The sequence below is a fragment of the Lycorma delicatula genome, chromosome 4 (genome assembly GCF_047948215.1).
Source record: "Lycorma delicatula isolate Av1 chromosome 4, ASM4794821v1, whole genome shotgun sequence".
Classification (NCBI taxonomy): Eukaryota; Metazoa; Arthropoda; class Insecta; order Hemiptera; family Fulgoridae; genus Lycorma; species Lycorma delicatula.
The window spans coordinates 24,968,974-24,996,250 of NC_134458.1; positions in this window are offsets into that span (position 1 = coordinate 24,968,974).

Here is a 27,277-nt window from a genome sequence, read left to right on the forward strand (position 1 = left end):
GATAAACGACTACGATATGCATAATTCTTTTTAATAAAAAAATTGGTATAATTAGAGGTAACAAATTATCTTCCTTCAAACCTCTATTTTACAATTGACATAAAATACAATATTAAATATGTTCGCTTTTTTTATTCTTATCTACGTTTTTTCGACTATTAAGTGGTTTTATCAACTGAATCATCAAAATTGTTAAAATATTATTTTTGTTAGTCCAGACATATTTCTGATTATCAGAAGGCGTTCCTGGAAAATAAAATTACTAGTTCCAGGCTTATAGTATTAATAACAATAACGGAAATTTTAGTTACGGTTATCGGTTCAAAGAAGTATTTACGAAATAACGGCCTGGACAAATTTTATTGTAACATTAGTTTTGTAAATTCATGAGAAGTTACACAAATATGACAACTATAACTTTATTGTTATTATCGTGTTGAGCTCGAGCTCTGTAGGAGTACGGGGGTAAGGGATAGCGACCAGACGTCCGATAGGAGGGAGTAATATTGTAATAATGTATTATGGCAACCGCAGTCGGCCATTCGTACGCCGAAAGAATGGCGAGAAGTGAAAGATGTCGTGGTAGTGAAAATGTCTTAGGAGAGAGAAAACAAGCCTCGAGTCGAGGACCGGCAGGTTCGGAACGGTGTCGTCAGTTCGACGAGGGAGAGAGTTTCTAGCGATAACTTAAAATGCGCCCTGCACCCACGATCCATATCCGATCGTGTTCTCCGCTGGTGGTCCACCAAGGTAGACCACACAACCGACGGCCGAGGATTATCTACTCCGTGCCGGCCGCACACTACCCGTCACAACGCGAACACAATCTACAAAAGGTTCCCACCAGATACCGCTGTTAGATATTTTTCACCGCATCAACATTTTTGCAAGGAATAAAACCTAAAAAAATAATATATGTTACCGGTAAAGTAATTTATTTATTGCTTTAAATAACACCCTACTAAGGTAAAAGTATTTACATAAAACACTGCTTACGTAATGACGGGGAATCATGTTGAAGTAATGTTAAATTACATCAACTGGAATCAGTTGAAGTAATTTACCACGATACACTTTATAATCTAATGTTGAGCACAATATTTCGTGTGTAGCTGTTTAAGATCTGTCTAATTGTACTACTGTACAATACAACTTGAGATTATAAATTCACCGTACCGCGGGATGTATCGATCTATTATTAACTATTTGTACATTCTAGCAGCGCGTTGTTTTATTTTTCATTTATCACTTATCACTTCACCGGTTCGATACATTTCTCCATTCCTTTCTGTTATCGCCTCGCATTTTAATGTTATAATAATAACATTAACACTCGCCAATTACTTGTTAAATTATTAGATTAAATAAATAAGTGTGATCACTTGTTTGAAAAAAAGGCATTTACTTTAAGAGAACGTATTTCTTTCGCATTTTAAAACTGTAAAGAGTAGATATAGATTTTTATAGTTATTTTTATTTTTTACGAGAATCCTCAGTATAACATAAATGGTTTTGAGTCAGTTTCTGACCGGATTAAAACTTACAAAATATCCTTACTCTAACAGATCGTTTTATTACTTTAAATTTTCACAGCTGCTATGTTATTTCTACTTATATAATTAAAATATTTGTATTAAAATTTCCGTTGAAATGTAGCTTTTCATTCGCATTACTTATTTCCTAATGAAAATAAAAAAATTAAATAAACTGATGCGTTCAATACTATTAGCCTTTTAAAGAAATACCTCAACATAAATTTAGATGAGGACATTTTATGTTAAATCCTTTATTTCTAAGTTTAAGTGTACCGGTCGAATTTTATCTTTGCTGAATGGTTTGAAGGTTAATTATAGTAAAAAGTCAAACGGTCTTATTTCATTCCCAAATCACTTTTTATTACGCTGTACAGCTTAATTTAGTTATTAAAATTTATCTTTAAAGAAATTACCCTTTTTTTGATTATCTTTACTTTAAAAAAAAGGCTTTCCTATCAAAAAAATGTATGCAAACGTATGTTCAATTATCTTTTCTCATTTTCCTCATCTGTGTTTGGTGTTAAAGTCACCAACAAATTTCTAATTATCGGACATTTTCAAGTAAGCGTTATTTTCGTCAGGAATGAAAGCAATAATAATAAAATACTAGTTTCATTTCAATAACCTAAGTAAGAAAATGTGTATAGGATTAACAAACAAAAAAAATTATTGCTACACTTGAAATGATTTATCAATAAAACTGTAATTCAGTACGATTGATGTGGGTAAATCTTACAAGGAAATTATTAGCCCCATTAAGAAAAGGCTTTCTTGCAAGCAATAAGGCATGGCCAAAGTGTGTGTGTGTGTGTGTGTGTGTGTGTGTGTGTGTGTGTGTGTGTGTGTGTGTGTGTGTGTGTGTGTGGTGAGGTGGTTATTAGAGTACTATAATTTTTACATAAGAGTTATCGTAGCAGTTATTAAAATAAAATTAAATTAAATTTCCTTCCTGTTATAGCAATAATTGTTTTTTTTTCATTTCCGGCCACCCATGTATCACAAAATGATAATTTTTTTCTGTTTAAATTTTTTCCAGTGTTCTCTCAAACGATTGGAGAAGGCCTTTTTTCATTCTTCTGACCATTTATTTATTTTAGATTCTCATTGGGTTTTTTCATGGAAATCCTTAAATTCTTTAATTTTCTTTCCATTTTGGATTATCTTATTCTTAATAGTCTTCTTTAACACCGCATCGCTATAATTTACATTCTGCCGCATTATCACGTTCAGCTGACATACAGCGTTAGTATAGAATAAGTAAATAGCTTTTTAGAATATCTTTCCAATTTCTAAATCTACGACTACCAGATTTTCCCCCTAAAATATTTGTCCTAATCTTTTTCATCCGTTGTAAGTTTTCTATTTAAATTATTAAAAGGCTTAATAAAGTAGTTTTTTATTTTCATAAAACGTTTAGCAATTGCCAGAAGAATAGAAACTATTTTATTTCAGTATTAAACTGATAAAAAGAGATAAATTTTTGTTGAGAAAAAAGTTAAAATCTTGAAATTAATACTTATTTTAAGTCGTTAAATACCTCAAAACCCCCATCAGTTTCAAAATTTGGATCAAAATAAAAAATATAAATAAAATAACAGGAATTGGACTGAGTTATACATCGAAGCTTCGGCTAACGTAAACTATTTTTTTCCGATTTATTAAAACAAAATTTTTTTATTTAAAAAAAAAGCAATTATCAGGATTCATTTTAATTTATTTTTAAATAGTTGCGTTAATCTTATTATTATTTATTTTTAAATGTCTCGTTAGTAATTGTTTTAGTCATATGTTTTATTAAAGTTTATCATTGCTTTTCATAGCTTCTTAATCAGTTTTCTTTGATCTAACAATTTTTGTATAAAAAATTAAAAAATGGTTTTCAAATTCAACCGATACAATTTACATAATGGCATATCGCATTTTGTAAGTATCTTTTTACTCGACTGGTGCACGCAAAGGAGGATTATGTGTTTGGCTGTCTTTATGTATATCTGATCTCTTGTAACAAAACGTCTGCTTCAATTTTTATGAAACGGGTTATAATGTTAGTCATGTGAGTGATGTTGAGTATAAGGTAATCTGAAAAAAAAAACAAGATAACCAAAGTAAGGCATTTTTTTTCTGTCCTAAGACGACTAATTTGTTTTCAAATTGAAAAATTTTGAATTCTTTGCAAAACTCAAACATTTAGAGCGTTAAATAAAAGCGTTTGAAAGATAGATTTTAGATACAGAGTTTCGTAATAATAATATAAATGAAAAATATTGATTAAATTTTTAATTACACGTAATTTTGTTTTAAATAAAAAAAAGTATATTAACAGTTAATAGATTAATAAATATTTAATCTGAGTTATCTAGTAAAACCAAAAGAGGTTATAGGTGATTCGATATGAGAAAAAAATCATTAATCAAAATTTGTACAGTCATTTTTAACCATAACAAGCATCCCTGCCTGGCTTATTAAGAAAATTGAGTAGTGAAGTGGATTCTCTTCTCCTAACAATGTTTTATAATGTTACTGAATTACATATGTTAAAAATCTGAATTTTCATGAATAATGAAATCCAACTCTTGGCTAATTACCTATCAATAAAACAGGCTAAATAAGAATCAGAAAAGAATTAACTTATAATATTTACTTAAAGTAAATATTTGTTTCCACCATTGAAAAGTTTATTAACCGAAAAGGGTATACTATTTTGTTATTTTACTCGATTTATACAGTCTCTCTTATGAATGTAAAACTTGTAAAGCATCAGAGATGCAAGTATCACAAATGTGAGTTACTTTCTCTGATATAAATGGTATTATTATACAGTCGATCTAGTGAAGCTGTCGTTTGTAAGGGCTGCTGATATGAAATTATATATTCACTTTAATGAAGAAGGTTTTTTTTATTTTTCAGGGCTCAAAACACTTTCTTGTTATAATCGCCCGGTTAATGAAGAAGGAAACGGGAAATCAATCGATCATCGCTTTTCTTGTTAATCTTGTCAAGGAATGTTTGTCATTTTTGGTAATGAAAATGAGATTTTATCTCGTGTCAGACTGCTTAAAGTTTCGGCGTTTTCGTAGTTTATTACGTGCTTTTCTTTAACTCATCTTCGTTCTATGCTTCCACGATTTTTGTATGTTTTAGTTTTGCATAATTTTCGGCATATTTTAGTATATTAATAATATTAACTTTTTCTTCATAGATTATATAGCATTTATTTATACTAAATTATACTAAAAACATTGTAATTAAATAATATGTAAAATTTAAATGTAGTAAATTAAAATAATTAATAAATTAATTAAATAAAATTTTAAAAATATATGTTTTTAAAAACCAAACACCAGGGACAATCGCACTTTTATGCCATCATAATGTATTTACAATAACGTATTGTTTATACAATACCTATACATTTTACATTTATACATTCATAAGATTAGTGTCAATTATAGAGTTCAGTTTTTAATGCAATATGTTTAATTAGTTGGTATTTAAGTAATAATAGAAATTTACTGTGACAAAAAATAAAAAAATAAATTTTTAAAACGTGCTTTTCTACATCTAAACATCGTACTAAAAAATAAGAAATAATATTTTCAAAGGTAAAGGACTATTGAAAAATTAAGTTTAGCATACGAAGTAATTCAATACAATTCGAGGAAAAAATGATCCAAACTATGGATTTTCCAGTATACGTAAATAGAAGATAGTTGTGTTTTTAACAAAATAAAGTTGTCTATTTTCTCAAGACTACAATGAAAAGCAGGGGGCTTTCATTTTCTTACCTACATAAATCCTTTAAATATGACAAAGGGTTTGATGCAAAACGGAAATGATAGCTTCAATATACAATATCTAGTAAATCTCTTTGGATGAACTAATGTTAAGATGCAAAATGAAATTGAGGTCGCACTCCGTTCTTTTTCATTATGATCTTGGAAAATAGATAAATCCATACATAATATTTTATTAAAAACAAAATTATCTTCTATTTATGTTTACCGGGTAACCCTTTGTTTGGATCATTTTTTCCTCGAATTGGATTGAATTACTTCATATGCTAAACTTAATTTTTCAGTAGTCCTTTACTTTTGAAAATATTATTTCTTACTTTTTAGTACGATGTTTAGATATAGAAAAGCATGTTTTTAAAAATTTATTTATAATTTACGCTATTTAAAAAGATCTTCGTTCAGTTAATCGCTAATCACTTTTTCTCCAATAAAGTGGCAAGCATGTAGTAAGATGCCAAGAATGTACACGGGAGCCTTGTAAGCTTTGATGACTAGGGATCTGGAGTCAGTACAGAGATTGCGCATCCTTTCTCTGCCAGTACATATGCCGGTTCCATCCCACCAAAGTACTGGACCGGAACTCCAGGGTTGGCAGCTCTGGAGAGGGGTTGTACACGGTGGTTAGCCTTGCTACAGAAGAATCAAGTGGTAGTGCAAGTTGAACGTTCTGTCATGGCAGAGGGCTCACCGAAACACCCACGTTTAGAACCGGTCGTGTTAAATGAAGCGAAATGGTTGAAGAAAGATTTTTTTGACTTTAGGTGAGGAGTCAACCGCATTCAAGAAATGTTCCCCCAAACCTAAGGGCGTTGTGGTCACGAAGAGAAATAGTAATTTCACTAAGGTAATCCCTTTTCTTATCGCTTGTAAAATAACTAATTGCAGTGGTGGCCTGGTAAAGAGAAATACAAAAAACTTTCAGCGGTCTTTACGTCGAGACGACCGACGAGATCCAGTCGCTAAAGATTCTTAGATTAAATAAAATAGGTTAGTTTGCTATACGCGTCGATCCTCACTGCAATCTAAATACCTCAAATTGTATTTAGAGGTTGTTGTTATCTGTCGAGATCTACTCGATTGTTCTGAGCGGGAAATTGTGGAGTTGTCACCGCAGGGAGGAATAGAGTGCCGAAGGCTGAACGTGAGAACAAATGACAATGTTCTTACCTTCTGGGTATCATGTCCTCACTTTTAATAGACCTAACCGGAGAAAGTGTGTGCTGGTATATACTATTTGGATGTGCAAGCTTTTTGTCGCACCCCATGCGATGCTTCAGCTGCCAGCGATTTTGCCAAAACGAGAATCGATATGAGAAACCGCTAATATGCGTGTGTGGAGAAGAGACTCGTGAAGGGGAACCGTGCAAGGATCCTTCCGTCTGTGTCAACTGCAACCACAGCATTCATGTCGATCAAGAAACTATCCTTTTTACAAAGACGATATACCTGTTCAAGAAGTAAAAACGTTACAGAATTTCAGCTGTTCAAAGGCCAAAAAATTGAAAATAACCACAAACCAAAAGCAGCAACTGCATATGCTCAGGTAGCGCCCACATTTCTTACTTCAACAGTTGATGCGGACCTGCTACTCGGCTAACTTGCTCCAACTTTGGCTACTATGATAGAAAAAAAAATCGATAATAAATAAAGTGAAATCTCTCTCTCAAATGGAAGCTACCAGACCATCCAAATACAGCCCTCATTAAATATTTTTAGTAAAACTAAAACCGCATCAAGGCAGAACAAAAAGAAAGACAAACTTAAAGTACAGTTACGTAGTCTGACAGATGAACTAGTTAAGAACGCTTCGAAACCCCTTGTCGGGCTTTGAAGCCTTGTTCTTTACAGTTGATCTCACAACTTAAACTACAGAGACTACATAAAGCCGCTCTGATGCACTTTTTACCCCTTTCCAGGGCGGCGGCTGATGTGACCCCTGTCGTGGGTGACCCTCCTCTCCCGCCTCTGGGTCGGTGGCCAAACTGAGCGCCAAGCTATGACCTTTCTCGTCCGCCACTTCTTTGCTCTCCAACTCAGATACTGGGAGCTACACGAGGGATGATATACATCTAGAACACAAAGCAGTTCTGAGGATGGAAAAGAAAAGCCAAAAGGTTTGGCAAAAAGGCAAACCCAATTAACCTTCTAATATAAAAGAGTCCTATTTGCAGTGGAATATCAGTGAATTTTTGTCAAACTTCCTTGAACTTCAACGTCTGGTACATGATATAGATCCTATTTCAAACACATTTTTGCCAAGATGAAAATTTCAGTTTAAGAAGATTATTTATCGATGAGATCAACTGTTCAATGTAAGATTCATCGGAAGGAGAATGACATAACGCGTTTAATTATCCAACTTCTGTTAATTACCCTTCCACCGATACTGTTAATGGGTGATTTTAATGCACACAATCCTACCTCGAAGTCGGATCAAACTGATCCCTAGAGAAGAGAGTTGAAAAACTTCCTTTTAAATTCTGACTGTTATTTTAAACAATGGCTCAGCAGGAGACGGATCGATTATAAATTAAGCATTTATTATTGCATCGATAGAACCGAAATACTCATTCAGATTTTTAGAAGAGCTCTACGAAAGTGATAATTTTCCGGTCCAAATCGCAACTGATGTTTCATTGAAAACACATCCCATCCAAAAAAGATAAAAAGCAGATTGGACGAGCTTCAGTACTGATGTGAAATTCCCCGAAACAACTGGAGTTATCAAAAACGATGTCGACGTTATAAACAATGCTATATTTTACTCGGCATCAAGCTACATTCTCAGGACATCCGGGAAACTCAAGAAGCCACCCATTTCGTGGTGAAATGATGAAATTAGTGAAGCGATGAATAACATCGGAGTTTATTTGCCTTTAAAAAAGATAGGATGTGTGCCAAAAGACTTATGATGGTTTCAAAATACGAACCAGGCAATAATACGTATCATCCATTAGCAGTAATACAAGTTCGGCAGATGTTTCCAAAAAAAGGAAAGGCCATTTGTAGACGTATAAATTTTACGTCCAAACACTTGCCATCTGATGATGAACTAGTGGATTTGCCAAATGAAATTGCTGAATTATTTGCCAGCCAATTCGAAGGAGCCAGTAGAACGGCTAATTATAATGAAATGCTTAAAAAAAACAAAAAAAAAAAACAGAATTTTAAGGCCATCTAAATTGTGGAACTAAAATTATTTTTTCACACAATGTACCTTTCAAAAAAGATGAACTGGAAAATCATTGGAGAAACCGGCAACACAGCATTGCGGCCAAACAGAAATACATTACGTCATGTCAGTCAGCTAAACACCGCTGCAAAACTTAGATTGCTGGAATTATGTAATCAGATACGGTGGGATGGAGTGTACCCGCGACAGGGGAAGAAAGCCTACATTGTTCCAATTCCAAAATTACTAGATGTATGCTATTGGAAAAATCGTTGAAAAAATGAATAATAATCGAGACTCGTTTGGATTTTAGAAAAAGAAGGTTTTTCCAGCAGAATTTTGAGAGTACCATTCTATTACTAGCCAAATGATCAATTTACAAAATACTATATAAAACAGTTTCATCATTAGGAAACACTGTGTCGGTATCTTCCTTGATTTGCAGGAGGCTTTTGATATAACTTTCTGGCAATTGCATATACCAGTAGCAATACAGTTGGTAATGGTGATTAAATTGCACCGAGCGATAAGCGCCGTTAACGAAGTTGCAAAGAACAACGGATTCAAGTTTTCACCAGATAATACGTGCTGTGTACACTTCTGTAGGAGAATTCCTCACCGTAGTTCTGTTTTGACCAACCTATTCAACACAAAGATAATGCACGCTTTTAAGTTCTATTATTAGATAAATTCCTTACTTGGAAATACACATATAGGATTTGAGCGTTACTTGCTAGAAAGCCCTAAACATTATTAAATGTTTATTGACCATCAGTTACGGTTCAAAAAAAAAACCATTACTGCAATTTTCCTTGACTTAGATGAAGGTCGATTACGGGTGTACTGTATTCATCCGCTACAAAATTGTCTCTAAGAAAGTTAGACGTAATATATAACAGCGGAATCAGATATGTAACAGACGCTTTCGGTACAAGCCCGGTGACTAGTTTGATGTCTGAAGCCGACATAATGTCATTTCATTATAGAAGAGATATCTTGCTATTAAGGTATGCAGCAAATATATGGGCCTTTTCTACCGATATAAAGAAAAATATATGTATATATAACATTGTAAACTATATAAAACATCCTGGTACCTATTCTAGACATGCCGGAATCGTGAGAAAAATACGAAATTATTTTGCCGAATACCTCAGCAATTTTAACGAGATATACCACAATGGCTTTTTCCACCTACAAACACAAGATTACATCTCTCTTATGGAAGAATGAAAGAGAATCATCATTGAGCATCCAACAGCAAGTTTTGACAATCATCAGTAACTTCGAAGTATATATGAAAATATTTACTGATGGTTTTAAAACTGAGCATGGTGTTGGATGCTCTACGTATATAAATGAGGAAGATTATTTGTGGAAATTTCCAGATACGGCAATGTTACACGGCAGAGTTCATTGCTATAAATCAAGCTCTCAGTTACATAGAACATTTCTGCGAAAAGCGAATGTATATGTTTTCATTCTTTAAGCGTACTTACTGCTATTCGGAATAAGAACATTGAGGATGTTCTTATCGCAAACGTCCTGTCCATTCTAAATGCAGTAAACCGAATGAGACAGCTATTAGTATTTGCATAGATTTCAGGCATGCTGATATCTCAGGAAATGAAAGTGATGACGAAGCCGCCAGAATTGTAACAAATTTTCAGAATACCGACATGATTCCTATTCGTTCGAGAGGTAGACATTAAAATTCGCCTATAATGACTATCAGAACCACGTAGAGTAATGAATAGAGAAATTTAAACACGAAGTTAATGCGATCAAAATTACTCCGATTAAATGGAAAAGCGACATGAAACTGACTCGCCGAGAACAAGTGGCATCGATCAGACTCAGAATCGGTCACATGCGAACAATAAATTCATATTTATTAACCGGAGGAAAAGACCAATGTTCGGTGTATGTGACCAAACCGCTACTGTTAAGCATCTACTGAAAGAGTATAAAATATATGAAAACCTCAGAAAGAGGTAAGGACAATGAAATAATATTACTGCTGATTTTGAAAATGGAAAAAAGAAAAACCGGTTGCTTACCTAAAAACCAGCGGATTACTAACGCTTTCGATGATAGTCACTATGTGTTATGTTATGTAAGGCCCTCAGGCCAGTAGTCTCAAATTACATAATTTTGTCAAGACGTTTTTCGTGTATTTTCTTCTTATGTGTATTTCACCATTACGTATTAACTTTTTATATTTCTATGTAAATGTCAGAGCCCTTTATACTCTGTATGTGACATATGTTTGGATATTTATTCAATATTTGTTGTTTGCGTTTATTTTGTGCTTTATTAAAGTGTAAGGAATTTAAAAAACCTTCCATATGATGATCCTACTGATGATTTTATACTTTTTTTTTTAAGAATGTAAAGACGGTTAAGACCTTTTGACCTCAATGCTCATGTAATTAAAAAAAAAATACCGGTTTAAGAGGCTGAACGCTAACGTAATTGCACTCTTTTAAATTTACATCGTATTTTCATAGTAAAAAATTAACATTACTATTTTTATTATCACAGATGCGAAATAAGTAATAATTACATTTATTAGTAAAACATTAATTTAAAGACGCCTATACAAAAAAATCACTTAATTTATGATTTATACGTATATTTGTATAAATTATTATCGATTGATATTATCCTAAACCCTGTTTTTTTTTTGTGAATGATCGAAAAGTGAAATTAATTTATTTTGCCTTTGAACATATATATATATATATATATATATATATATATATATATATATATATATATATGTCGGAGAATAAAGTACAGTGGAGTATCTTCCGACAAAACGATGAGAATATTCTTTAGAATATCTGTATTTTTAGTAGTTTTAAGAAATGTACTATTACTAGTAATATTTTGTAAAATAAGGTTTAAATTGTTTTATTGCGGTAGGCTTAGGCCTAGGTAGGCACATGGTTGTCAACGTAGTCGGGATCCCAGGACGATAGGGGTATCATAAAATTAATAAGGAAAAGGAAATATGCAGTAGGTATATTATTTGAGAATATGGAGAAAGGGTAGTCTTGCTTTGGAACCCAGATCGAACAGACGTCCTGGTGGTCGCGAATTCGTTATTTCCCTGAGCCTCGGTCTATCGCAAGTTGTTTTAATATTATTTGAATTCTAAATTGAATTAATCTTATATTGTAATTCGTGTGCTACTGAGTTATTGATAAGTGATAATTATCATTTGTAATTATTTCATTGTACGAGTTATCTACTCATTTTTATTAATTGAACTTTATTGTAATCTTATATATTCTCCACTTGTAATGGTGGGAATGAGTGAAGCACAAAACGTTGAATCCCTGACAAATCTCCTCGCCTCTCCGATATATACATATGGGTAAAAAAAGGATTATGCGACGAAATATTATGAGTATAAATATGATTTTCCCTATCTAAATTATTTTCCGAAAAACCAAAAATAATATATATATATATATATATATATATATATATATATGTATGTATATATGCGAGAAAGTTTAGGGACAGGTCTACATTTGTTCGAATCAAATTTTGTCCCTAAACTAACTGTGTTTCAGTCAATGTTTTTTCATGACGTTATTAAGTATCTAATTACAGGTTTTCAGTAAAGATTTCACTGCTCTAGCTCTAATACTTTTGAAGATAGAATGTTTTTACCTTATTAAACAGGGCTAAAAAATGCTGTTTTTCCGACAAAATCTTTTTTCTTCAAAGAGGCTTGTCCTGCAGTTGTGAAATTTTTACTACAGCTTTGTTTTAGCATAACAATCATAAGATAATAAAAAAACCTGAAGATATAAATTTCCTACTCATTTGGTCACCTTTGAAACAAAAAAAATATTTTTTTCGGAAAATCGGTAGCAAAATTGGGCATTTTTGTCCACGATAACTTCCGACTGGCATCACTTAGACCTGTTCGACAGTGTAGCTGTTTTCTCCGTGTCTTTTTGTATCGGATCGGCTGCGCGCGCATTCTCTCGTGAACCTTTTGTGTCAGACCCTTGTTTATAACCTCGCTACACTGTTTACTGTTTTGTGAAAGTAGATTTCTGCGGAAATCGGTCGCTTATCTGTGTCTGAAGATACCATGCGGCAAATTATCGGATGCACAAGTGCAGTAACTCATACCGATCAATAGCATCTAAACTTAATGTGTCTAAAACGTGTGATCAGAACACAGTAAGAGATTTTAATGGAAGCCGGTACCGTCATTAAAGCACCGCGAAATGACAAACCGCGCAAAACGTGGCCTCGTCAGGATCAAAACTTTTAATTTTGAGTGGTAAAAACTGAAATCCAAGTTGTGGCGATATATTGTCTGTTATGACGTAAGAAGACAAATACCTCAATATTTGTATATCTACTGTGTCTTCAAGGCACAGCAAAAACCCCTGATCTAAACTCCGTCGAAGGTATAAGAAACATGATGGCTCAATGTCTAGCCAAATTTAAGCCTAAGAATAAAACCGAGCTGAAGTTTATGTTGGCGCAGATTTGGCGGAACATTACCAAGGATGAGTATCTGAAACTTATCGACTCCATGTCGAAGATGGAGTGCTCAAAGGCTAACGGAAGCCTCATTAACTACTGAATCATGTAATGTATGTAGATTACATAATTTTCTTATTCTGTATCATTAAAACTACTTTCTTTCAAAAGTGTTTATTTATATCTATCCCTAAACTTTCTGCCAATACTGTTTATACGTGTGAGTGTGTGTGTATCTCTCTCTCTCTCTCTCTCTCTCTCGCTCTCTCTCTCTCTCTCTCTCTCTCTCTCTCTCTCTCTCTCTCTCTCTCTCTCTCTCTCTCTGTGTGTGTGTGTGTGTGTGTGTGTGTGTGTGTGTGTGTGTGTGTAACAAAAGAAGGGAAGTGGTTACTATTGTTAGCAAGGGGTAATGCCAGTAGAAAAAACACAAACTACGCACTACATACGTAACAGGTGCTAGCGTTTCAACTGACAGCTATTATAGTATATATATTAATAACCGTTTCGTCATCAGGCTGTGGATACACGACTAATCTATAGAAACTCGCATACGCACGCTCAAACACATTGATTAAATACTAACACGCACATTCATACTCGCTTAAATACACATAAAAGAAATCCGCCTCTTCCTTTTTATGCATTGAAAACAATCCAGGAAGTCTTTATATTCAACCCGTTATTTAGCGTAAATCTTCAATACAATAAAAAAAAGACCACATTATTAGATATAAAGAATAATTTTTAGCTTTGTAACGCGGAATAATGATAATGATGTCCATGATGATGATGATGATGATGACAATGATGATAGTGCTGTTGATTATAATTTGACTACGTCACGGAAAGCAACAAAACTCAATTCTATAATCACCATTGTTGTGAGGGGAGGGACACGATATTACAATGGTCCTGGTGAATGACTTGGATTCTTTTGCTGTGCGATCTAATTACGCTTTTGCTCATCATCATATTATTTTTCCATATTTTCACGTTTACTTGTTTCATGTTATTATTATTTTTACGAATAAAAATCAATAAACGTATTCTTAAAAAAATTACTTTTAAACATATATATATATATATATATATATATATACACACACACACACACACACACACACACAAAGATAAAAAAACCGGGCTTCAGATAAGTAGTTCTATTCTCCAAAAATTTATAGAATTCTCGTCAATTAATATTAAAGATTATGTAATACACTCGTATTACTGAGGAAGAAATATTTAACAGAACTACAAAACATTCGAGTTTTTATAATTTAATGAAAGTTACCGGCAGCGACTAAAAATATTGGTACTCTACACACAATAATTAACATAAATGAAGTGTTTCATTTGAACAATTCTATGATAAATTTAACGGTTTTAAGAAATATAAAAAATATATATATTCACTCCCGATAACTTTTCTCTCATCAACCTCATGTCCGGTGTCTGTTGTAATTTATTTGTTCACGGAATGAAGTTCGGTTTTTGCCGTGTTTATTTACATTAATAGTTTTAAAGCATAGGTTCAAACGACTTATTCGTTTAGATTCATTTGATACTGCTCATTATGTATAAATATTACAGTATTTTCAAATTTTAAACGCATAGAATTTTTTTAAAACTCACCCTTATTACACTGACTGGTTTTTCCGTTGGAAAAGAGTCATACCTGAGGTTTTCCACAGCGTTACAATAATAAACATAAACACACTTTTTGTTCTGTTAAAAATTATTTAAAATTTACTTTCTTAAGTTTTAAAGTTAATTAAAATCTTTAACTTAGTTTTAAAATAAATAAACGCTTTTTGTAAATAAAAACCATAGTTAGATGTTACAAATAAAAATATTGTAAAATAGTAAATTTAAAAGAGATTAAATAAATACTTAAACCCTTTACATTTTAGGTTGTCATTATTTTTTTAAAACAGATTTTTAATTTATTTAGGACGTAAACAGAAATGGAAAGGAGGTTGTGATTACAAAATTACTAATAATTTTATTACATAAGGTTTTTTTTTATTTTTGGAGGAAAAATGTTTATACGAAAAAATTGATTTGTCTGAGGACACTATTCAGCTAAATTCTAAAGAACTTAATAAAATTCTTATATATTTTGCCCAAACTAAAAAAAATACTGAATTATATCTAGCCGCTAAAACATCTAAATTCTAACTGATTTTTTTTCATTATTAGATACCACAACCGCAACGGTTATAAGCAACCTGAATTGAGATAATGACAAATTAATTTTCAAAAATAATAGGCATCTATTTCCTCCTATATTGAACCGAATAAATATACTGTTGCACATCAGCATGCGAAGCCCTCCAAAATGAATCCGTAAATATGCTCATGTCTAGTAATACGTACTTTCAATCTTTAACCGTAATTTTCAGCTGTATACTAGATATCATTACTTTCTGAGAAATCAACTCGATTACACTTGAAACAAGAATGCACTGAACAACTGAAATTATGGAATACAATGACCGCTAACGGTGATTTTACAAAATCAGGAATCAGATCTAAATGAAATTAATCAGAAGCTAATTAAATAACATTTTTATTTAGTTACACACATGAAAAAGAGGAACAAAATCAAACGAAAGATAAAACTGTTTTCTCTTCATAACAATGTTCAGCTCAAAGATCCTCTCATTACATTTTCTTCATTCTGTATTCACTAACAAAAAATAACAACGACTGGGTTTTGGTATATCGATGTATTTCCCAAAGTTTTTGCTTTATAAAATAAATAAATAATAAAATTTACTGCCACTCCTTTATCTGTAACTTATTGAAATATTTATTCTAATTATATATATTTATACGTTACAAATTTCAACAATGCATTTTTTAAAGCGAACCTTATTATAAAAAAAGTAAATTTTTGTCAACATTGTTTAATTAGAAATTGAGATAGTTTTTAACAGCATATTTTTAAAATAAAGGAATAATGTAATCGTTGCAGTCAGCCTCCTAAACTTATTTAAAAATAGTATAATAATTAATTTAGCAAATCCGCCAGAAAATAATTTTTTGAGATCTTTCGTAATTGTTTTCCTCTCCCAGATGTCAAAAGATCGTAAAGTATTCTGGTTTCAATCCTTAAATTAGAATAATTGTAATTAATACATTTCTTCTGACTTTCGAAAATATATCAATAATACACTTAATAAAACGGTCTTTTTTACTTATATTAAACAGTATAAAAATTAAATTGCATTGTACATTACAAAAATCAATGTTTACTAATTTTCTTTTTTGTTGGGATTTTGGGGCATCGACTACTTTTGTCATTTGCCCCTTCCACTTCAAAAATAAAAACAACGCTTAAGTTATTTTCACACTTCAGTGAAACGGAAGACTGATAAATCGTTCTTAATTTTAAACTCAAATATTGAAACACAATCACTAATAATCTTGATCCTTAAACATATAACATTTGTTTTCGTCCTAAGCTTTCCTTTCGGCCATCCTTTCTTGCACCTTTTTTCCATTCTCCTAACAGTCTCTACTTCTTATGACAAGGTGTCTGAGGCCTCGGATATGACATCTTCCTTTTCAGATGCCAGTGATGTTCTGCGGCTAACATCAGATGATGGCAACTTAGACGGAGCAGTCAGCGTGGTTGTTATCGAATCTAAAGTGGATGCAAACTCCAGTGGTATATTTTCGGTGGCTGAAGAACTCGATTCAATCTCCACAGGTACACTTGGAGCGGCTGAAGTACTCGCCCTCTCTGTAGGCGTCCTCTAATATTTTGGAGGTTCTCTCTCTGCTAAAGGCCTGCCAGGTTTTAGGAGCTCCGTTTTGTTTTTTTCTAAGTCGTCTTTTTTTTAGGATTTTCACCTCTATCTTGTCACTTCCCAGCTCGGGAATTTTGATGATTTCAACCTTTGGTTCAGGCTTCTACTTTTGCCTGCATTCACTATCCTTGGTTTCCAAAGAACCGCCTTTATCTTACCTGGACACTTCGGCCTGTTAAAAGTCATAACGTGCAACGGGGAGGCTTGTACTTCAGCACTGCGCCGGGTGTTCAAACGACGACAAGCTGTAGCTCCTTGTGCACTGAGTTCCTGGACGATCCCTCTTCGGTGCAGTTTAGCAAGTCCCTGCACACAATTACACCCATCGACGTATTTAGTGTTCCGTGTGGCAATACTTCAGCGTCTAATAGTACGAACTTCTTCACCTTTAACAACTGTGAGGATTGTAGGTATTAACCGTTTCAACCAAGGATTTCAGGAAATGGCCCATAAGTATGTTGCTGCCAGGCGTGCCCTTAACAGATTGATTAAGAAGGAAAAAAGGGAACGATGGAGGAGATTATGTGAAGACATCGATAACGACCCCTGGGGGCAAGCTTATAAAATAATCACAAAGAAATTCGGTCGGAGACTTCCCGTCCTCTCATTGATGGTAAAGTGCCTGAGACCTCGGACTTGGCATCTTTCTCCCTTTCAGATATCAGAGATGTTCTGCGACTGACGTCAGGTGATAACAAGTTAGACAGCGAGCGGTTAACATGGTTCTTGATGAATCTAAACTTGATTCGATCTGTATTGTTATACATTCGACGGCTGACGTACTCGCCCCCTCCTTAAGTGTCCTCTGGGATTTTGTACGTCCCATAGATGCGGGTTCTATAGCGTCTATATCCAGTGCTTTCTCTATTGTTACTTGAACCTCCATTGCAGTAATCTCCCGTTTTTTCTGTACCTTTGCCAAACGCTCCTTCTTCTTATGATTGGTCGAAGGATTAATGTTTTTGCCTTTGTCAGATATCTCGTTATCTTTACGTACAACATCAATTGGTAGTGTCATCGTCGCGGGTTTTGTTCCTTCTTTTTCCTGAAAAGATTCAATCGTAGAGTTCACTTGTGGATGAGTCTTCACGTGTTTAATTGTTTCTTTTCTTTGACTTGATTCAATGTTGGTGTCAATGATTTTCTCTCTCATAGTCGCAACATTGGGTGCATGCGTAGAAAGCAACTGCTCCACGTTAACCTTAGATGATAAAGGGGCAGCAGCTGCTTCTGCATATGTCGTTGTCGGTCGAGGTGTTCTACTTCTAACAATTTTCGTCTCTTTAGGGTAACTTATCTTTTGCAACGTTTTAACTTCCTTAATGGCCGTTTCCAATTTATACACCAAGCAGTTTCTTGATCGGCAGTTGCGGTGCGCTTTGCAGTTAACACACAATGTAGGTTCTTTACATGGATCGCTCTTATGAGTTTCAATTCTATACACGCCGATTTCTTACCTTTCGCATCTGACCCCAGTGTGTCCGAAAAGCTGGCACTTACAACATTGCATAGGTTGCGGGATTTAAGCCCAAACGTTTAGACGATATATGCCAACACGTACTTTCTGAGGAAGATTAGGTCTATTAAAGGTCAACAGACGCGACGCTGAAGAAATAACCTCACCATTTCTACTCATGGTTAACCTACGACACTGAATCCCTGCTTGACTAAACATTTCCTCCACTATTTGTCCTTCTGTACAATTGAGAAGATCACTGCAAACACGACTCCATTCGATGAGTAAGGCGTAATATGAGGTTGTACAGACATCGCGAACTCATCGATCTTCTTCAGAGACTGAAAATTTTAGCTTTGACCATCATTTAGCTTTTCGATGATCAATCCATTAAAAGTCTAACGAATCTCTTGATAGGACCACCAGCAAAATTTGTAATCTCCCTGGCGATTAAGGAAGGGCTGACTTTCTGAAAGTTCCCATTCTCTCTCTTAATAACTACTGGAATCTGTCAGATTTTTATATTTCTTTGGAACTGGAATAATATGTGCTTTTGACAACTACTGCGAGTACGTTCCATCCCGCCATATCTTTTATATCTCCGTTTATGTTCATCCGTTCCGTTCATCCCGCCATATCTCCGTTTTGCAGTGGTATTCAGCTGCCTGATCATAACGTAATGAATTTCATCTGGACCAGCAGCTGTATTGCCGGCTCTCTCCAACGCTTTCACAAGTTATTCTATTTTGAATGTCATATATGAATAACTCATTTCAGTAGTAAAATTTAGCAGACCTTCAAGTTTTCTGTGTTCTGAAGTATTCATCAATGTTTTCCGTTTTGCTTACTTCTTCGGAACTATTGGTTAGTAACTCTCCAATTTCGTTTGGAGAATCTCTAACTTCATCTTCATATTGAAGGCAAGTTATGAAAGTAAAGTTTGTACGCCCAAACCCTCACTTTCTTCCAAACGTCTGATGCAGTATTATTTATGTTAATGGATGACACCTACTGCTGCCAGGATCTTTGTTTAGCATGTACCATAAGTCTTTTTACATACGCCCTGTATCTTTTAAAGACAATTAGGTTTTCTAATGTTGGATGTGTTTTAAAAGCATTTACGCTTTTTTCTTTCTTTTATTAATAGCTTCACTTATTTCATTGTTCCACCATGGAACGTGTCGATTTGCCCCTTCAAAGTTTCCCAGATGTTTTGGGAATATATCTTGATACTGATTCAATTATGGCATTAGTTATAGCGTCAACATCGGCTCGATATCTCCAGTTGTTTCAGGGAGTATAGTCATAGCTGTGAAGCTCATCCAATCTGATTTATCTAACAACCATCTTTTGAAGATGGCATATGTTTTCTTTGTAACGTCAGTTGCAATTTGCACCGGAAAATGATCGCTTCCATGTAGATCTTCTAACACGTGGAATGTGTACCTCGGTGCTATTGATCCAAAGCAACCACCTATCTCGCCTTGTCATCCAAAATGTTATGCAGAGTCACTGGTATGCAGCCTTCTTCTGGTATGATGTGCTTTTGCTAATTATCGACTTATTCTCTGGAGACTGTGTATCTTTTTCACAGGCTTTATAAATTCTTTATTAATGAGAGACTTCATTCTATTGTCAATTATTCTCTCAATCATAGTGTCCAATGTGGATGCAAGTTTGTCTAGAAGCTGGTCTGTATCAACAGCAGTTGGAGCAGGAACTGCAGCCGCAGCCTGAGCATATATTGTTCCTCTAGGCTTGCGTGCGCTTACAATCTTCTTTGCTCCGAAGTAGATGACCTTCTGCAGGGTTTTGACTTGCTGCACAGCCACCTCGTCTTTGTAAGCAGAACAGTTTCTTGATCTACATGAATGTTGTCATTTGCAGTTTACACAAGAAGGAGGATCCTTGCATGGTTGTCCTTCATGAATTTCTTCTCCACACATGCATATTTGTGACCTTTCGCACCGATCAGCGGTGTGGCCAAAACACTGACACCTGAAACATCTCATTGGTTGCAGCACAAAAGCCGCACTTCCAATATGTTTATCCCTGCATGTACTTTCTGCGGCAGGGTTGGTTTGTTAAAAGTAAGACATGAGAGGCAGACGGAAGAACTTCATTCCTTCTCATGTTCAGTCTTCGACATTCAATAACTCCTTGAGATGTCAGTTATTCTACAATTTCCTGCTACATGCAATTGAGTAGATACCGACAAACCACAACACCCTTTGAGATATTGAAGGTGCTGTGAGGATCGGCTCGTACAGCAAACTCACTTATCTTCTTTAGCCCAAGGATCTTCTGTGACTGATTGTCATTAACCGTTTCTACATGAAGTCCGTTTAGGTGTTACGGATATCCTTTGCTGGACCTCCAGCACAATTATTTATCTGTCGAGCGATAAGGAAACGACTTATCCTCGAAAAATTTCCATCCTCTCTACTGATAACCAAATATTCTGGTTTACAAAAGCTATTTGTGTACAAAGCTCTCTGGATACTATCTTTTGATACTGGATATTTATTATTATTGTTATCATTTTTTTTTCGCATTAATAATTATAAAATAATGGCTATCTGTTATTATATTTGTATTTCGTTTTCAACTTATAAAATATCTTATCAACATTATTAGTTTTTGTTTATTTCAGTCGATTACTTGCATTTCCACAATAAAATGGAAATTTTATTTAGTCAACTAATAAAACTTATAACCTACCTTACTTCGGTTAACTTACTTGCTTATTTCGATTATATCAACTAATTTTTGTTTTTAAAATATCTGGTGTTTAAGAAATCGGATATGAAACACGACCATTTGTCATTATCAGTGGCTTGTCTTTATAGGGAGGAAATATATTGAACGAGATCTTTTTACAAATTTATTATTAGGTAACTAATTTATTCAGTCAGTTACTCGTTAAAAATTGCTATATTCTGATAAAAACTCACGACTTTTAAATCAATTTTTGTCCATTCTTTTCTGTCTGTGGATTAAAAATATAAACTTAACAATATAACTATTATATCTTCTAGCACGCCATGAAATAAAAGAAGAGAACGTAAAATTATTATTTTCAATTAGAAAAATTTTGATTTTTTTCATTTATTTTTGTCTAGAATAAAAAAATACCAGGCTATTAAATAATACTACAGTTAGTAATTAAACAACCGACTTACCGACAAATATTTTTATGCGTTCAAGCGCTTTCGCAATATAATTCCATTATCACCAAGTTAAAAATGTATATATTCTTAATAAAACTAAAACTTCGTTGTCATACGTAAAGTTGTTTATGTAAAGTATATAACATAAAACAGTGGTCGTCATGTGTTTAAAATTGTGTCGACTTAACGTCCTGCCATTATGAATGTTCCCTTCGTTATTGTAAAGTAGAATGGGAACGGTATGTTATTTAGTACTTGCTTATACAATCTTGTTTCTTCGTTTATTAATTCATCATTATTAAAATATATATCGTTATTTTTTAAATTATTTTTAATGTGTATATTATTTGAAAAATCCAGTATGTCAATAAACTTACCTGGGTTATAATTATGGTTGTTATTTATAATATGTTTTGCAAAATTAGATTTTTCTATTTAACCTTTTTTATAAAATTCATATGTTCTCGTATTCTAATAGAGAATAACCGATTGGTCTTGCTAACGTATTTTAATTCGCAATCTGCGCATTTTAAGCTATATAGGCCTTCATCTAAATTCTAGATAAAGTCTTGTTCATCTAAATTAATTTTACTACCATTTTTTTTTTTTTCATTTTGTTTTAGGACAAAACAAATGGATCTATATTATTATATTATATATTATTATTATATTATTACTATATTATCTTTATTATTATATTATGATGGATCTATATTATTTATATATTTTATTATTAGTTACATACACAGTTTCTAAACCAAATAATATAAATATTTTGTTGAAATTTCTAAAATATACTCTAATGTATATTATACTCAATTTTAGTATAGATATTATCGTTATTGTTGCTAGTTAATTTTATGTTATCTTTTATGTAAATTTTGTATTTTATTTTATTAAGTAGTTTATCTACTAAATTTCTGTTATATCCGTTAGTTACGGCAATGTATTTGATAATATATATTTAGTTTTTGAATTTTATATCATCATATTTTAAATATTTTAAGGCTCTATATATTAAGGTGTTAATAGCGGCCGTTATTTTGTTATAAGAATGAAAAGATTCGTAATTTTCGTATTGATTCTTAATATAGAAATCCAACCCGTGTATTATTTTTCTTTTTAATGTCTATTCTAAATTCCCACACCCAACCGGACCGATTTCGATGGTTTTTATTATGTAGAGAAAGTACTTGTGGTCTCGTAATTATTTTGTCTCATATTTATTATTTGTTATACCATTACTATATATATGTCCTGCTATCATATTTATATTGAAAATATTTCAGGAAAATATATTGAAAATAAAGAAAATTAATCGGAAAACTTATCATATATAAATAATTGTTATATTATGGAGTTCAATAAACACATAAGTACCTTAATAATTAATAACTAACTAAAAAGCTCATTTTTGCTATCCACCTCTAATTTGCGTCGTTTTCTGTAAAAAAATAAAAATAATTTCTTTATCGATAAGTAGGTTTCTTACCTTGTTGACTCTTGAAAACAGACTTTTGCAAACGGACGGAATCCAAATTTTAAATAAAAATAAAACTAAAAATTACTGACAAACCTTAAAGATGAATAGAAACAGATTTTTAAAAAATCAACAAGAAATTAAAACTTTTACAGTTATTTTTTCTAAATTTTGAAGTTTTTAAATTTGACACCGACTTCAAAAATTGGAAAACTAAAGAAGATTGAAAAATTAATTAATTTTTACTGCAATTATTTTTAATTATTACCTATTTTTATTATCACTTTTTTTACTTTATTTTTTTTGTAATAACTTTGTTTGATTTTCAGTTTAGTTTAATATCTACAGTGCATATGGGTCCATTAATAAAAATCTTTATTTTACTTATGTCAGCAATTATTAAATAAATTCATTTATGTTTCTATAGAAGGTATTTTTATAAGATTAACGAAGGTAAAAAGGGTACCTATTGTTTTATATAATGTATACTTACCTTAAAAAATATAATATCAAGCACTTAGTTTTGATGAACGTCAAACATTATTAAAGGAAATAAGAAGAGAGTCTACTTCTAGGAATGGTTTTATAGAGAGTACGTTTGTGAAAAAAACTCTTAAGCTAATATGCTGCTACATTTTATTTTGTTAGTGCTACTGATCTCGGAGAAGGCAGTGCCCGGGGTCGGTATAGTAGTAATCTTTAACAATGCATAAACGATAGGTGTCGATGCAGTGTTGCAACATTTCTTGATGCAGTACTTGGGGGGAAGGCCCGCCCCCCCTTGAGATTAAGCTCCTCCCCTTGCATACTTTTACAGACATTTATTTTAGCATTTACTTTTAAATCACGCAAAATAACCAACTTCCAGTATGTTTGTAACACAAATTAAATGTTATTCTTTTTTAATTATAATTGGGTTACCGCCTGCTTGATTTGATCGCTGCTAATAATGATTTTTATGTGTTTATCATTATTTAAACACGCCATATTCATAATTTTATTAAATTGTATATCATTTACTAATTATATAGGTACGAATTACACAATTAAACTAGGATAATTTCTTAATTAGATTAAACATATATATATAACAAAACATATGTTAGATGACATATATATAAATAAATATTGAGTGTTTGTGTTATTTTTATTTTGCTGAAATCAATTATAGTATTATTACTTGTAATGATTACTGCGTTTTTAATTAATAAAATAATACGAGTAATAAAATGTAAACTCGTAACGCAAATTAGTAAATTCTTGAGTGAAAGAGAGAAAGCTTTATTGTGTCTTTCTTGCCATTTTTAATAAATTACTTACTAATTAAAATGATCTTTCCAGCGATTTATTTAAAATAAAATTTAAATTTTTAGTTTTTGTAAAACGATGTTACTCCGTCGGCGCCTTTTTAAATAATAGTAATTAAAAACAATATTTTTTTCTGACTTCATAATAACGTGCAATATGTTCTCAAATAATGATTATGACCTAAATTTTTTATACGAATTTTATTTAGTTTTTATATTATTTTTTTTATTAAGTATCTTAGCATTCTTTAATTTTCATTTCATATTCCTACGGGTACAAGCTTCGAGCATATCTGGGAAGATAATGAAAAAAAATTTCTCTCATTTCACGTATTTATTTATATTTAATTAATTATTAATATGCACTTTAATATCTGTTTTTAAATGTTACTATTCATTTTTTTTATCGGTGATGATGCTTTGATCAAGGTTATATCGTTGTTTACCTTTTCTTGTCAGTGGAAATGTCGGGATAGTTACTTTTTTATTTGTTAAGTACCTCATCGACGCGATCTTAATGTAATTTATACAACCGAATGAAATATCTATTTACACTCACAAAGTATAAACTTACGACGTAGTTAAAATAAACAGTAGAGAAGGGATTTAAAAAAATATATATTTATCTAGAATTTACACATGGAACTCTGGAATAAAAGAAGAATGAAATCTTATTTGTTATCGCTTCCCCGCCACCAAAAAAAAACTAAATAGATCAGAAGCAGCCTGTAGAGAACTACTAAAATGCAGCTCAGGGACCTATTTTTTTGCAAATTTTATGTCAGATTTCATATAAAACTAAAAAATGTACACCTTACTTTGGATCCTAAGAATTAAAGTCTGGTTTAATTTTACCAAAGGCTTAAATATTAGGGCGAAATCCGACCCGCCACTCGCTAAAGAAGAGTTTCCGGACCTACATTTATATTAACTATTTTTTTATTTTGTCTAGTAAAATATGCCGTGAACGTTTGTAACAGACTTCGTGAATCACTCTATATACCAGGACATAAAATAAACATTAAACATTAATTTCATATATCAATTTTTGAAGATTAAGATTGTGCTATGACAGTAACTGATTCTAATGTAAAGGAAATTACGATACGATAAAACAATATCGCAGAGTATGAAACAACTTATTGGAAACAAAAATTTAAAAGTAAAATGGTATCTATTATTAAACAAATGAAAAAATATCGTAAATCAATCCGTAAAATTAACCAAATTATTAAAAAATATTCCTAACTTTTCATTTTCTTTAGATTAAAGAATAAGAGCAAAGTAATTATTGTTTTAATTATTAAGTAAAAACTGACTGATTTTATTCAATGTAAGCGATAGAAAAAGTATCTCGTAGATGCTTACTATAAAAGTAGTAAAAAATTAATAATTACTTGCTTCATAATAACCTTAAGATATTGAGAAAACTTAATTTATTTCTCGATCAATTTTTTTTTTATCTTATGCTATTTGGTCGATTTTAGAGTGAGGTTGGACTGTATGTTCGTAAGTGAGAACGCCTTGTTGCTTGTTGAATAATGGTTTAATGAATTATCGTCTTGACAGTTAATGAATGAATTGTAATATAACGTATAACTTGACATATAAAAATAAAAAATAAAAAATTAAAGCTAATGTTCATCCGAACAAAGAATGTAGTCCATCCGGATTGAGTATGACATGACCGCCTTGGATTAGATTCGAGCTCCGAAAGCTAGTACGAGCGGAACTTTCCGGTGAGCGCTAGCACCCACTAGATCGCAGCACCGGACGGTTCGACGTGAAACGAAACACTACTTAATGTAATTTCTAAATTTTTTTTTTGTTTAAAATACTTGAAAAATGATTAAAATAGTGTAGATTTAATCTTAGCGACTATTTTTAACATTCTCAATTTTAGGACCATGTAAAACACAAAAAATATCTTCTAAAAATATTTCCTAATAATTAATCTTTTCTTATTTCTAAGTTCAGTTTTGATTTTATGACTGAAGATTTTACTATTATCTTTTAATTTTCAAGTATTTCCCATTTCACTCACGAATGTACATTTTCCTAAAATATTAAAAAACGATTAAACCATAGTAATTTATGTTCATCATAAGAAGCTAAGTTAAATTATATTTATATATTGTTTAAATATGACCATTATTACTTGTATGATGAAAAAAATAACTATAAATAAAAATACGATTCATATAATTTTACCTCCGTGTGTTTAATATATACACCAAAATTTATAAGATGATATGACCTAAAAACCATTAACATAGCTGTAACAAAGGATACTTTGTTTCAACGTGGTTGTTTTTTTATTCAAAGGGTGGCGCACTAGTTATCTTAAAATATTCTTTTCCATCCATGACGTAATATTACTTAATGTAAGCATTTTATTTATCAGTAATCAAGTTGAATATAACTTTTTTTCTTTTTTTTTTAATTACCGTTTTCGAGTGAAAGATATATTTATTGTAAAACGGCCGATAAAAAAATTTTGGTCCGAAAACCTCAAAATTTGACAAAGACAAAGAGAAAAGATCATCGGGTAGTTATTACGCCGTTTTATTTATAAATATGAGCAATTCTTACGTGTGTTACTTCGAATTTGGTTATAAAAATTGCCTAAAACTGATACTTTTCCTAAGTTTTTTCTTCAAGTAACTTTCCGTAATAATACAAAATTTCATGGATTACTAAAACAGTAATTTAAGTTACCTATCTTATATATCTTAAAGATGCGAGTAGTTTAAGCTATTGTAATGTATTTTATCCGAATAAACGTTTTTCATATCTTCGTTATACTTTTCCTCTTCATCTGATTTTCCGAAAAATCCGAAAAAAAATGATTGTCACTTAAAGATGTTTGTTACTGCCTTTTAATAACTTTTTTTTACACGACTGCCTAAGAAGGATTGTAATAATTTTAGGGTGTCTGTATACATGTATGTTTGTTCCACCGTAGCAGCTCAACGGCCAAACCGATTTAGATGTATAATCTCGCGTTGAAATCCTTACGTTTCTGGGAGTGCC